Below are 14,607 nucleotides of genomic sequence, written 5' to 3'. Positions count from 1 at the left end.
TTAGCACTCTGATTGCTCCTCTTACCGATGCTGAATCTTGTGAAATTAATATTGCTTTGTTGAATCTTGTCATGAAAGATCCGTTCTTCGGCCTTCCTAGTGAAGATGCCGCTACACATCTTAATAGCTTCGTTTATTTGTGTGACATGCAAAATAAAAAAGATGTCGATAATGATATTGTTAAATTGAAGCTATTTCCTTTTTCGCTTAGAGATCGTGCTAAAGCTTGGTTTTCATCTTTGCCTAAAAATAGTATTGATTCATGGAACAAGTGCAAAGATGCTTTTATCTCTAAGTATTTTCCTCCCGCTAAGATCATCTCTCTTAGAAACGATATTATGAATTTTAAACAACTCGATCATGAACATGTTGCACAAGCTTGGGAGAGAATGAAATTAATGATACGTAATTGCCCTACTCATGGTTTGAATTTGTGGATGATTATACAAAATTTTTATGCCGGATTGAATTTTGCTTCTAGAAATCTTTTATATTCGGCCGCGGGAGGCACTTTTATGGAAATCACTTTAGGAGAAGCTACTAAACTCCTAGATAATATTATAGTTAATTATTCTCAATGGCATACTGAAAGATCTACTAAAAAGGTGCACGCGATAGAAGAAATTAATGTTTTGAGTGGAAAGATGGATGAAGTTATGAAATTATTTGCTAATAAGAGTGTTTCTTATGATCCTAATGATGTGCCCTTGTCTACTTTGATTGAGAATAATAATGAATCTATGGATGTGAATTTTTTTGGTAGGAACAATTTTGGTAACAACGCGTATAGAGGAAATTTCAATCTTAGGCCTTACCCTAGTAATCCCTCTAATAATTATGGTAATTCCTACAACAATTCTTATGGAAATTATAATAAGATGCCCTCTGATTTTGAATCTAATATTAAAGAATTTATTTCTTCGCAAAATAATTTTAATGCTATGATTGAAGAAAAATTACTTAAGATTGATGATTTGGCTAGGAACGTTGATAGAATTGCTCTTGATGTTGATTCTTTGAAACTTAGATCTATTCCACCTAAGCATGATATCAATGAGTCTCTCAAAGCCATGAGAATTTCCATTGACGAGTGCAAAGAAAGAACCGCTAGGATGCGTGCTAAGAAAGATGCCTTTATAAAAGCGTGTTCTTCTAGTTCCTATGAAAATAATGATGAAGATCTAAAAGTTATTGATGTGTCCCCTATTAAATCTTTGTTTTGCAATATGAATCTTGATAATGATGGGACTGAATATGATCCACCTTTACATAGAAGGCATTCTAAGAATTCGGAATTTGTTGATCCTGATGCTAAATTGGATAAAAGTGGGATTGAAGAAATTAAAACCCTAGATGTTGCTAAACCCACTATTATGGATTTCAAGGAATTTAATTATGAAAATTGCTCTTTGATTGATTGTATTTCCTTGTTGCAATCCGTGCTAAAACCTCCTCACGCTTATAGTCAAAATAAAGCGTTTACTAAACATATCGTTGATGCCTTGATACAATCTTATGAAGAAAAACTTGAATTGGAAGTTTCTATCCCTAGAAAAATTTATGATGAGTGGGAACTAACTATTAAAATTAAAATTAAAAATTATGAGTTTTATGCTTTGTGTGATTTGGGTGCTAGTGTCTCTACTATTCCCAAAACTTTGTGTGATTTACTAGATTTCCATGATTTTGATGATTTCTCTCTAAACTTGAATCTTGCGGATTCCACTATTAATAAACCTAGGGGAAGAATTAATGATGTTCTTATTGTTGCTAATAGGAATTATGTGCCCATAGATTTTATCCTTCTTGATATAGATTGCAATCCTTCTTGCCCTATTATTCTTGGTAGACCTTTCCTTAGAACGGTTGGTGCAATTATTGATATGAAGGAAGGGAATATTAGATTTCAATTTCCATTAAAAAAGGGCATGGAACACTTACCTAGAAAGAAAATAAAATCACCATATGAATCTATCATGAGAGCCACTTATGGATTGCCTACCAAAGATGGCAATACCTAGATCTATTCTTGCTTGTTATGCCTAGCTAGGGGCATTAAACGATAGCGCTTGTTGGGAGGCAACCCAATTTTATTTTTATTCCTTGATTTTTGCTCCTGTTTAGTAATAAATAAATTATCTAGCCTCTGTTTTGGTTGTGTTTTTTGTGTTTAATTAGTGTTTGTGCCAAGTAGAACCGTTGGGAAGACTTGGGGAAAGTCTTGTTGAACTTGCTGTAAAAAATAGAAACTTTAGTGCTCACGAGAACTGCTGTCATTTTTATTTGGAAAGTTATATTTAGTTAATTATTTTTGCAGATTATTAATAGATAAATTCCTCACGTCCAGCAATTTATTTTAGAATTTTTGGGGTTCCAGATCTTGCGCTAGCTACAGATTACAGACTGTTCTGTTTTTGACAGATTCTGTTTTTCGTGTGTTGTTTGCTTATTTTGGTGAATCTATGGCTAGTAAAATAGTTTATAATCCATAGAGAAGTTTGAATACAGTAGTTTTAACACCAATATAAATAAATAATTAGTTCATTACAGTACCTTGAAGTGGTCTTTTGTTTTCTTTCGCTAATCGAGCTCACGAGTTTTCTACCTTGAGTTTTGTGTTGTGAAGTTTTCAAGTTTTGGGTAAAGATTTGATGGATTACGGAACAAGGAGTGGCAAGAGCCTAAGGTTGGGGATGCCCATGGCACCCCCAAGATAATCTAAGGACACCTAAAAGCCAAAGCTTGGGGATGCCCCGGAAGGCATCCCCTCTTTCGTCAACTTCTATCGGTAACTTTACTTGGAGCTATATTTTTATTCACCACATGATATGTGTTTTGCTTGGAGCATCTTTTATAATTTGAGTCTTTGCTTATTAGTTTACCACAATCATCCTTGATGTACACACCTTTTGAGAGAGCCATACATGATTTGGAATTTGATAGAATACTCTATGTACTTCACTTATATCTTTTGAGCTTTATAGTTTTGCTCTAGTGCTTCACTTATATCTTTTAGAGCACGGTGGTGGATTTGTTTTATAGAAACTTTTTATCTCTCATGCTTCACTTATATTATTTTGAGAGTCTTAATAGCAAGGTAATTTGCTTAAAATCCTAATATGCTTGGTATGCAAGATTAATGATAAAACTTTCATATGAGTGTGTTGAATACTAAGAAGAAATTGATGCTTGATTATTGTTTTGAGATATGAGGATGGTGATATTAGAGTCATGATAGTTGAGTAGTTGTGAATTTGAGAAATGCTTGTGTTAAAGTTTGTGATTCCCGTAGCATGCACGTATGGTGAACCGTTATGTGATGAAGTCGGAGCATGATTTATTTATTGATTGTCTTCCTTATGAGTGGCGATCGGGGACGAGCGATGGTCTTTTGCTACCAATCTATCCCCCTAGGAGCACGTGCGTAATACTTTTATTTCATAAACTTCTAGATTTTTGCAATAAGTATATGAGTTCTTTATGACTAATGTTGAGTCCATGGATTATACGCACTTTCCTTCCTTCCACCATTGCTAGCCTCTCTAATACCGCGCACTTTTCGCCGGTATCATACACCCACAAAATACCTTCCTCAAAACAGCCCCCATACCTACCTATCATGGCATTTCCATAGCCATTCTGAGATATATTGCCATGCAACTTTCCACCGTTCCATTCATTATGACACGCTCCATCATTGTCATATTGCTAGCATGATCATGTAGTTGACATCGTATTTGTGGCAAAGCCACTGTTCATAATTCTTTCATACATGTCACTCTTGATTCATTGCACATCCCGGTACACCGCCGGAGGCATTCATATAGAGTCATATTTTGTTCTAAGAATCGAGTTGCAATTCATGAGTTATAAGTAAATAAAAGTGTGATGATCATCATTATTAGAGCATTGTCCCAGTGAGGAAAGGATGATGGAGACTATGATTCCCCCACAACTCGGGATGAGACTCCGGACGAAAAAAAGAGGCCATAAAAAAGGAGAAAGGCCCAAATAAAAAATGAGAGAAAAAGAGAGAAGGGACAATGTTACTATCCTTTTACCACACTTGTTCTTCAAAGTAGCACCATGATCTTCATGATAGAGAGTATCTCATTATGTCACTTTCATATACTAGTGGGAGTTTTTCATTATAGAACTTGGCTTATATATTCCAATGATGGGCTTCCTCAAAATGCCCTAGGTCTTCGTGAGCAAGCGAGTTGGATGCACACCCACTTAGTTTCTTTTGAGCTTTCATATACTTATAGCTCTAGTGCATCCGTTGCATGGCAATCCCTACTCACTCACATTGATATCTATTGATGGGCATCTCCATAGCCCATTGACACGCCTAGTTGATGTGAGACTATCTTCTCCCTTTTTGTCTTCTCCACAACCACCATTCTATTCCACCTATAGTTCTATATCCATGGCTCACGCTCATGTATTGCGCGAAGATCAAAAAAGTTTTGAAAACGTCAAAAGTATGAAACAATTGCTTGACTTGTCATCGGGGTTGTGCATGATTCAAATACTTTGTGTGGTGAAGATAGAGCATAGAGAGACTATATGATTTTGTAGGGATAGCTTTCTTTGGCCATGATATGTTGAGAAGACATAATTGCTTTGTAAGTATGCTTGAAGTATTATTATTTTTATATCAATATGAACTTTTGTCTTGACTCTTTCAAATCTGAATATTCATACCACAATTAAGATGATTTACATTGAAATTATGCCAAGTAGCACTCCGCATCAAAAATTCTGTTTTTATCATTTACCTACTCGAGGACGAGCAGGAATTAAGCTTGGGGATGCTTGATACGTCTCCAACGTATCTATAATTTTTGATTGGTCCATGCTATATTATCTACTGTTTTAGACATTATTGGGCTTTATTTTCCACTTTTATATTATTTTTGGGACTAACCTACTAACCGGAGGCCCAGCCCAGAATTGCTGTTTTTTTGCCTGTTTTAGGGTTTCGAAGAAAAGGAATATCAAACGGAGTCCAAACGGAATGAAACCTTCGGAAATGTGATTCTCTCATCAGATAAGATCCAGAAGACTTGGACCCTCCGTCAAGAAAACCACGAGGTGCTCACGAGGGTAGGGGGCGCGCCCCCCCTAGGGCGCGCCCCCTGCCTCGTGGGCCCCTCGAAGCTCCACCGACGTACTTCTTCCTCCTATATATATATCCACGTACCCCCAAATGATCGGGGACGGAGCCAAAAACCAAATTCCACCGCCGCAACTTTCTGTATCCACGAGATCCCATCTTGGGGCCTGTTCCGGAGCTCCGCCGGAGGAGGCATCAATCACGGAGGGCTTCTACATCATCATCCAAGCCCCTCTGATGAAGTGTGAGTAGTTTACTTCAGACCTACGGGTCCATAGCTAGTAGCTAGATGGCTTCTTCTCTCTTTTTGGATCTCAATACAATGTTCTCCCCCTCTCTCGTGGAGATCTATTCAATGTAATCTTCTTTTTGCGGTGTGTTTGTTGAGACCAATGAATTGTGGGTTTATGATCAAGTCTATCTATGAATAATATTTGATTCTTCTCTGAATTCTTTTATGTATGATTGGTTATCTTTGCAAGTCTCTTCGAATTATCAGTTTGGTTTGGCCTACTAGATTGGTTGTTCTTGCCATGGGAGAAGTGCTTAGCTTTGGGTTCAATCTTGCGGTGTCCTTTCCCAGTGACAGAAAGGGCAGCAAGGCACGTATTGTATTGTTGCCATCGAGGATAACAAGGTGGTTTTTTTTATCATATTGCATGAAACTATCCCTCTACATCATGTCATCTTGCTTAAGGCGTTACTCTGTTTTTAACTTAATACACTAGATGCATGCTGGATAGCGGTTGATGAGTGGAGTAATAGTAGTAGATGCAGAATCGTTTCGGTCTACTTGTCTCAGACATGATGCCTATATACATGATCATACCTAGATATTCTCATAATTATGCTCAATTCTGTCAATTTCTCAACAGTAATTTGTTCACCCACCGTAGAATACTTATGCTCTTGAGAGAAGCCACTAGTGAAACCTATGGCCCCCGGGTCTCTTTCTCATCATATCAATCTCCATCACTTTACTATTGCTTTTCTTTTACCTTGCTTTTACTTTATTTACTTTGCATCTTTATACCAAAAATACCAAAAAATATTATTTATCATCTCTATCAGATCTCACTTTCGTAAGTGACCATGAAGGGATTGACAACCCCTAAGCGCGTTGGTTGTGTTGAGCTATTGTTTTTGTGTAGGTACGAGGGACTCGAGCGTAGCCTCCTACTGGATTGATACCTTGGTTCTCAAAAACTGAGGGAAATACTTACGCTACTTTGCTGCATCATCCCTTCCTCTTCGAGGAAATCCAACGTAGTGCTCAAGAGGTAGCACCCGACAACCGCGCCTTATGGGTAAAACTTGCGAAGATGTTCGATGTTACAGGAATTGCTCACCGGGACAACATCTTCGGTCTCCAGGCGGACTGCGCCGGGCCTGGTGACTCGTATTACCCGATAAGGGCCTTCCCACTTTGGCGTCAACTTGTTGGAATTCTTGGCCGGCTGAACACGCCGAAGAACAAGGTCGCCTTCCTCAAAGCTTCGGGCATGAACCTTGCGGCTATGGTAGCAACGCAAGGCTTGCTGGTAGCGTGCTGCTCTCACAGCCGCCCGAAGACGATCTTCCTCAAGGAGCGTTGCGTCATCTTGCCGCAACTGCTCTTGCTCAAGCTCGTCATAAGCGAGCACTCAAGGTGACCCGTATATCAGTTCCGTGGGGAGACCTGCTTCGGCCCCATATGCTAGGGCAAAGGGTGTTTGGCCGGTGGCTCGATTTGGCGTCGTCCTGATTGACCAAAGAACCGCCAATAACTCATCAATCCAGCGCCTTCCGCTTTTGTGCAGCTTGTCAAAAGTCTTTGTTCTCAGGCCTCGCAGTACTTCAGCATTTGCCCTCTCCGCCTGGCCGTTGCTCCATGGGTGTGCCACAGAAGCGAAACAGACCTAGCTGCCGAGGTCCTGGGAGTACTGCATGAAGGTGTGGCTTGTGAACTGCGTGCCGTTGTCGGTGATGACTCTGTTTGGTACACCAAAACGGCAGACTAGTCCCTTGAAGAACTTGACGGCTGACTATGCTGTCACCTTCCTCACTTCTTCCACCTCCAGCCACTTTGTGAACTTGTCGATGGCAACGTACAAGTACTCAAAGCCCTCGACAGCGCAAGGCAAAGGGCCCAGTATGTCGAGCCCCTAGACCGAAAACGGCCAGGAGAGAGGGATTGTTTGAAGGGCTTGAGCTGGTTGATGAAGCTTCTTCGAATGGAACTGGCACGCTTCAAACCTGGTTACTAGTGCCATCGCATCCTGGAGGGCGGTGGGCCAGAAGAAGCCTTGCCAGAATGCCTTGCTGGCAAGGGCCCTCGACCCTATGTGGGAGCCACATATGCCTCCATGTATCTTTGCCAACAGCTCCAGTCCTTGCTCCCGGGGGATGCACTTCAATTTCACACCGTTCAGTCTTTTTCTGTACAGGATGTCATCGACGTAATGGTACAAGGCAGAGCGCCGGGCTAGTTTTTCCGCTTCTTCCTGCTCCTCAGGAAGTTCCCCTGTCTGGAGGAAACAGACGATATGCTGTGCCCATGCCAGAGCCTGGGGCTCGACGACAAGGACCGAAGGCATCTCTTCCGCCACGGGGCGGCCGTCTCTATGGCCAGGGCTTGGCGCCCTGCCGGAGCCAGCTGCCCCTTGACAGGATCGGAATCCACGGCAACACCCTTGCCGGCGGCCCCTGGGGGCTCGGTGGGGAAGTACTTGCTGGGGCCCGATTTCCTCCGCTTGTTCTGCTCCGTTGATGGTTCGACGGTTAACCGAAGCAAAAAGGTACCTGGTTCCACAGGTAGCTTGAATGCAGCGTGCTTTGACAGGTAGTCAGCGATGTCGTTCTCCGCTCGGGTAACGTGCTCCGCTTGTATACCGTCGAAGCGCTCCTCCAGCTTCCTCACCTCATCTACGTAGGCCTCCATCAACGGACTCTGATAATCTTTGTTGACTTGTCTGACGACAAGCTGCGAATCACCCCTGAGGTCTGCCTCGATCCTGAGACCGGCAAGCAGCCCCTCGCACTTAGCAGTGTTATTCATGGACATCTCCCTGGGAAAGTGCATCTGGATCACATACTTGAGGTGCTCTCCGGTGGGTGCAACAAGCAGCACACCGGCACCGGTGCCTTGCAGCGAGAAAGCCCCATCAAAGTACATGATCCAGTCGCGACTTGCTTCCTTGCCGGGGAGAGCGGTCTCCTAGATTTCTTCGTCGGGCGTTGAGGTCCATTCTATAATGAACTCCGCCAAGACTCTTCTCTGGATTGTCGAAGTACTTTCAAACTTCAACCCAAAGCTTGACAACTCCAAGGCCCACTCCACAATCCTTCAGGTTGCATCTGGGTTGTGCAGTATCCGTTGCAACGGGAGGCGGGTGACGACAGTGATCTCGTGGGCTTTGAAGTAATGAGCAGCTTCCTCGAGGCCATAAGGAGGCCGAAGAGCAATTTCTGCACATCGGAGTACCTTGACATGGCCCCCTGCAAGAGGGAGCTAACAAAGTAAACCGGGTGCTGTATCATCTTCTTCTTCTACACCACTTCACTTGGCTGCACGGGCCTTGTCCCGATGGTGTCAGACTCTGCCGGGGGCCTCGCCTTGCCGGCACCAGGCCCTGCTGGGGGAATCTCTGACTTGCCATCGCCGGTCCTGCCATTGCCACTGCCTCTTCGTTGACCTCCCTCTGTGCCACTAGTGCGGCGCTGACCACTTGATTCGTTGCCGCCAGATATAGCAGCAATGGCTCTTGTGGTTTAGGCGCAACCATTATTGGCGTAGAGGAAAGGTATTTCTTCAGATCCTGCAACGCTGCCTCGGCCTCTGGGGTCCACTCTAGTGGGCCTGCCTTCTTCAAGATTTTGAAAAAGGGAAGGGCACGCTCAGTGGACTTGGAGATGAATCTTGTCATGGCGGCAACGCAGCCAGTGAGCCGGCGCACATCCTTCATCCGCTTGGGTGCCTCAATCTGCTCAATAGCCTTGATCTTGTCTTGGTTTGCCTCAATCCCACGCGGCGACACAAAGAACCCGAGAAGTTTTCCTGATGGGACGCCAAATACACACTTCTCAGGGTTCAGCTTGAGGTTGATCTTGCGTAGGTTGGAAAACGTCTCTTCTAAGTCTTGTACAAGGGTCGCCTTGTCCTTGGTTTTCACCACTATGTCATCCATATAAGCTTCCATATTTCTATGTAGTTGGGGCTCAAAACCAATCTGGACCGCCCTTGCGAATGTTGAGCCAGCACTCTTCAACCCGAAAGGCATCTGTAAAAAGCAATACGTACCACATGGGGTGATAAATGATGTATTCTCTTCATCTTGTATTGTCATGAAGATCTGGTGGTAGCCCGAGTAGGCGTCGAGGAATGACAACAGATCACACCCGGCCATGGAGTCAACAATCTGGTCGATGCGCGGCAACGGGAAGGGGTCCTTAGGACAAGCCCTATTGACATCTATGTAGTCAATACACAGCCTCCACTTCCCATTTTCCTTGCGCACCACCATCGGATTGGCCAACCACGTCGGATGGAGCACTCCTCTCACCAAAACTGTTGCTTCCAATTTCCTGATCTCCTCTATGATGAACTCCTGTCGTTCCAAAGCTTGCTTCCTGACCTTCTGCTTGACGGGTCGCGCATGGGGACAGACAGCAAGGTGGTGCTCAATCGCTTCCCTGGAACGCCGGGGATGTCGGATGCTTGCCATGCAAACACATCGACATTCGCCCGTAGGAAAGTGACGAGCGGGCTTTCCTATTTGCTGTCGAGGGTGGAGCTTATGGTGAAAGCCCCTCCCGTGCCATCCTCCTTGACGGACACCCTCTTGGTCTCTGATGGTGCAGCTCTGGATTTCTTGCTCTTGCTGGTAGAGCTCTCGGGCACGTCCTCGATGGTAGCACAACACTCCGAAGAGGTGCGCTTGCCGGAGTGGGTGCGAGAGGTCTTGTCGGTCTTCTTCTTCCCTCCCGGGGCTTCAACGGCATGAGCAAGTTCCTTGGCGGCAGCTGCTGCAACTGCTTCTCGATAGAGTTGGTCAGCGCAGATTAGCTATCCTTCTTGTCGGAGGGGACGGTGATGATGGTCATCGGCCCAGGCATCTTCAGCGTGTTGTAGGCGTAGTGCGTCGCCGCCATGAACTTGGCTAGTGCCGGGCGGCCAAGGATCCCGTTGTAGGGCAAGGGGATCTCGACCACATCGAAGACGATCCTTTCCATCCTATAGTTCAACTCACCTCCAAACATCACGGGCAATGTGACCTTCCCCTTCGGCTGGCTCCTTCCCGGATTGACCCCTTGAAACGTACCCGTTTCCTCAAGGTCTCCATTAGGAATTTGCAGCCTTTTGATCACGACGGGCGAGATCAAGTTCAGGCCGGCCCCGCCGTCAACCAGCATCTTTTTCACCTTGAGGTTGCGTATCGTTGGTGAGACCAACAACGGCAAACACCCGACCGCAGTTGTGCGGTCAGGGTGGTCCTCGGCGTCAAAGATGAGGGGCGTGCTGGACCACTTCAGTGGCTTATGAGAGTCGAGCGATGGCTCTGCCGCTGTAATCTCACGCGCCCACTGCTTGAGCTGGCGGTGAGAAGTGTGCAGCGAGGCGCCACCATCGATGCACATGGCCTCCGTAGCCTTCTGAAACTCTTGCTCGCCCGACTCGTCGTCCTCGTCATGATCATCGTCTTCCTGCTTCTTGTTGCGGCCCCGAGCGGGCCTCTCTCGCTGGTTATCCTTGCCGCGGCGGCCTCCTTACCCGCCACGCTTCTTGCCGGATCCTTCGGCACCATCCTGACCCTTCTCCTTGTCCCGCCTCTCATACTCGGCCTTTTGCTTTTCGGCAAGCAGCTCGACCTGTCGGCAGTTCTGGAGGTCGTGGCCCTTGGTGCAGTGGATCTTACAATATTGCTTGTCGAAGCCTCCTGGCTTGTCGGCGGCCGCCAAGGCCCGGCAGGCGGTGCACCCGACAATCTCCTTATCAGGGCAGTCTGCCTTGGCCTTCTTGACGGCGCTGGTGTCGCCAGATCCCTCGATGACAATCACGGTCTTGTCCTTGCGTTTCCTGTTGCGACACCAGCCCTTCATCGTCGGGGCGGCGGTGTCTTCGTCAGTAGAGTCGGTTTCCGCACCGGCGTCTTCGCCGTGGTACTTCCTTCCCTCTTCATCCTGGGTGCATATATCGGCCAGAACATAAAGTTCAGCCATGTCCTTGACCTTGTTCATTGCCAGCTCTTCACGCATCTTGCGGTTACGCACATTTTGATGGAATGCACTAATCACGGTGGCAGGATGAACATTTGGGATGTTGTATTGCACTCGGCTGAACCTCTATATGTACTTGCGCAGGTTTTCACCTTCCTTCTAGGGAATGATATGCAAATCACTCGCCTGGCCATGAGCTTGGTGGCCTCCAGTGAAGGCACCAACAAACTCGTGGCACGGATCTGACCAAGAAGAAATGGAATCCGCCACCAAGTGCATCAACCAAGACATGATATTGGGTTTCAGGGCCAACAGGAAGTAATTGGCAAGCACCTTGTCGTCACGAGCTCCAGCGGCTTGCATCGCGATGGTGTAGATGCCAAGGAACTCTGACGGGTGGGTCTTGCCGTTGTACTTCTCGCCGACGGTGGGCTTGAACGTGCGGTGGGACGGCCACTGGAACTGCCGCAGCCCACGGGTAAAGGCTGGGCAACCCACCTCGTAACGTAGGCCGCCAGAGCCTCCAGGTGCTGGGTGGTTCATAGCGGGCCCCGCCCGGCTGTCTGACTGGTGGCGCGTATCGCGCCGGCGCTCAATGGTGGTTCGAGTGTCTTCATGGGCTAGCTCCCGAAGAACCTGCCGTTGGTCGCGGTGGGTCCATGGGTCGGACGATGCTATGGAAATGTCATCACAAGCGTCATCACGACGGACCGAAATCTGCGGTGGCTGGCATGGAGGAGGAGAGTGCACCGTGGCCGTGGTGTCTCCGGCCCCTCCACCGTCGGCATGTAGTGGCTCGATGGAGCGCCGGCCTGAGGGCCCCGCCGACCGTGGCTCATCTTTGTTTGTGACGCCGACGAGGCTTCGGATAGTGGCTCTCCACTCGTTGAGCTTCTTCGCTGGCGTGGGTGGCAGCGAAAGCTGCATGGACCGTGGCGCACTTCGACTTCTAACCACGTTAGAAGGAGCTCTGTCACGGCCCAGCGGTTGTGTGCCATCCTCGCCAGCACTTCGGCGGGCATGCTGGCCTCCTTCGTCCTACGGATGACGCACAAGACTCTTCCCACGGCGGCGTCCAGGGTCACCGCTATGGTGACGCTGCTCGTCGCGCACAACCTGGGAAGAGCGCGATGTGGGCGCTGAAGTGGGCATCTTGGAGGTCGCCGCGCCGCCCGCGGGTGGTACGACGACGCCCCTGGATGGTCCCGCGCCATCTGCGGGGGGCGTAGCCCTGTCTCTGGATTTTGCAGCGTGTGGCCCGTCACCTTGCGCACGAACGATGCCGCTCGCCAGGCTCTGACTGCCAGAGCGATGTTGGTGCTCGTGGGTCGCGCCTCGGGTTCTGTCCGTGATCGGCCCACTGCTCGCCCGCACTGGTACTGGTCGTCCGGCTCCCGATGAACCGACCGCCGTGGCCGCCTTCTTCTTGGGAGCCATGGCGACGAAGAACTGCTAGGCTAACTGCTAGACCAGATTCTCACAACTGCGCGCCCCCTACCTGGCGCGCCAAAGATGTCGCTGGGAATGACACCTATGGGATCACTGGGATCCCTTCTACAGTCGGCGGGCGCGGGGTCGTAAGGAGAGCAAGTTTAGGAGCAAGCACATGGATCGTTTACCCAGGTTCGGGTCGCAAGGATGCGTAAAACCCTAGTCCTGCTTTGGTGGATGTATTGAGTGTTCTTGAGCTTTTTGAACTAGCTACGGTGGCTGTGCCGTTCCAAGAAGCCGAATCCCCCTCCTGGTCGCCTTGGGCCTCCTTTTATAGGAAAAAGGGGTTGCCACAGTGGCACACAAGAGGTGGAAAGGCCTACAATGCGTGAGCTTATCGCATGACATTACGGGACAAAAGTGCACTAAATGCGCTACTTAGGTGTCCATTAGCTTTATCGGGGATGGGAACGAGGCCCATCCGGACCGTCTCCGCTTCACCTCGCTTTAACATGCGCCCGGACCAACGATGCATGCAGCGCCATGTAGGCAGGCAGGCAGCTGAGGTGGCGCGGTGGTAGGGCCTTCATGAAGATCTGCATGCCGCCACGCGGGTGCTTGCTGATTTGTCCTAGAAGCTACATGTTGCCACGCAGGTGCCTGCCCAGCTGGTTGGGCTGGCAGCTGCATGCAAACGGTCGGCGGAGTCTTGGCTGGTGCGGGCCTGGCAGTGGTCCTGCTGGCGTCCTCGGCAAGGGCCTTGCCAGGGGCCCGACAAGGGTCTTGCTGTGGTGTCGCAGTCGTCCCTGGCAAGGCGCTTGCCGGGGGTCTTGTGGATTTCCCTGGCGAGGATCCCGTGGAGGGTCGTCGTCTTCTAATCCTCATCTGATCTTGTGTGTTTATGATCTTGACAAAGATCTGCATGCCACCACGGAGGTGCCTCCCGAGCCCTGGTCCCAATGTAGTTGATTGGGTCGGAGCCTGTGGGCTCAAGGGTGGCTCGCTCTGCTGGTGTTGGGTGAGTTGCCCCGGCAAGGCTCTTGCCGGGGCTGCGGGGAGCTGCCTTGGCAAGGATCTTGCCGAGGGAGTCCACCTCGCCCTCTTGCCCTCCTACGCTTCTGGTCTTGGCGTCGCCTTGGTTGTCTTGTGCTTCGGCTTCTCTCCAGCTTTCCTCCTCTGCCCTGCTAAGTGTGGCCGCAGCGCGTTGCTCTGACTGCCCGTGCACAAGTAAAGGGGTCAAAAGGAGAGCCTCTACTTTTGTACACCGACACCTGGATGCTCATATTGGTTCCTACATATTCTACGAAGATCTTTATCACTGAAACCGTAGTGACAACATATGACATTCCCTTTGTCATTGGTATGTTACTTGGCCGAGATTCGATCGTCGGTATCTTCATACCTAGTTCAATCTCGTTACCGGCAAGTCTCTTTACTTGTTCCGTAATGCATCATCCCACAACTAACCCATTATACACATTGCTTGCAAGGCTTATTGTGATGTGCATTACCGAGAAGGCCCAGAGATACCTCTCCGGTACTCGGAGTGACAAATCCTAATCTCGATCTATGCCAACCCAACAAACACCTTCGGAGACACCTGTAGAGCATCTTTATAATCACCCAGTTACGTTGTGACGTTTGATAGCACACAAGGTGTTCCTCCGGTATTCGGGAGTTGCATAATCACATAGTCAAAGGAATATGTATAAGTCATGAAGAAAGCAATAGCAATAAAACTTAACGATCATCATGCTAAGCTAATGAATGGGTCTTATCCATCACATCATTCTCCTGATGATGTGATCCTGTTCATCAAATGACAACACATGTCTATGGTCAGGAAACTTAACCATCTTTGA

The sequence above is a fragment of the Triticum aestivum genome, chromosome 3A (genome assembly GCF_018294505.1).
Source record: "Triticum aestivum cultivar Chinese Spring chromosome 3A, IWGSC CS RefSeq v2.1, whole genome shotgun sequence".
Classification (NCBI taxonomy): Eukaryota; Viridiplantae; Streptophyta; class Magnoliopsida; order Poales; family Poaceae; genus Triticum; species Triticum aestivum.
Note: the sequence above shows the minus strand (reverse complement) of the source record.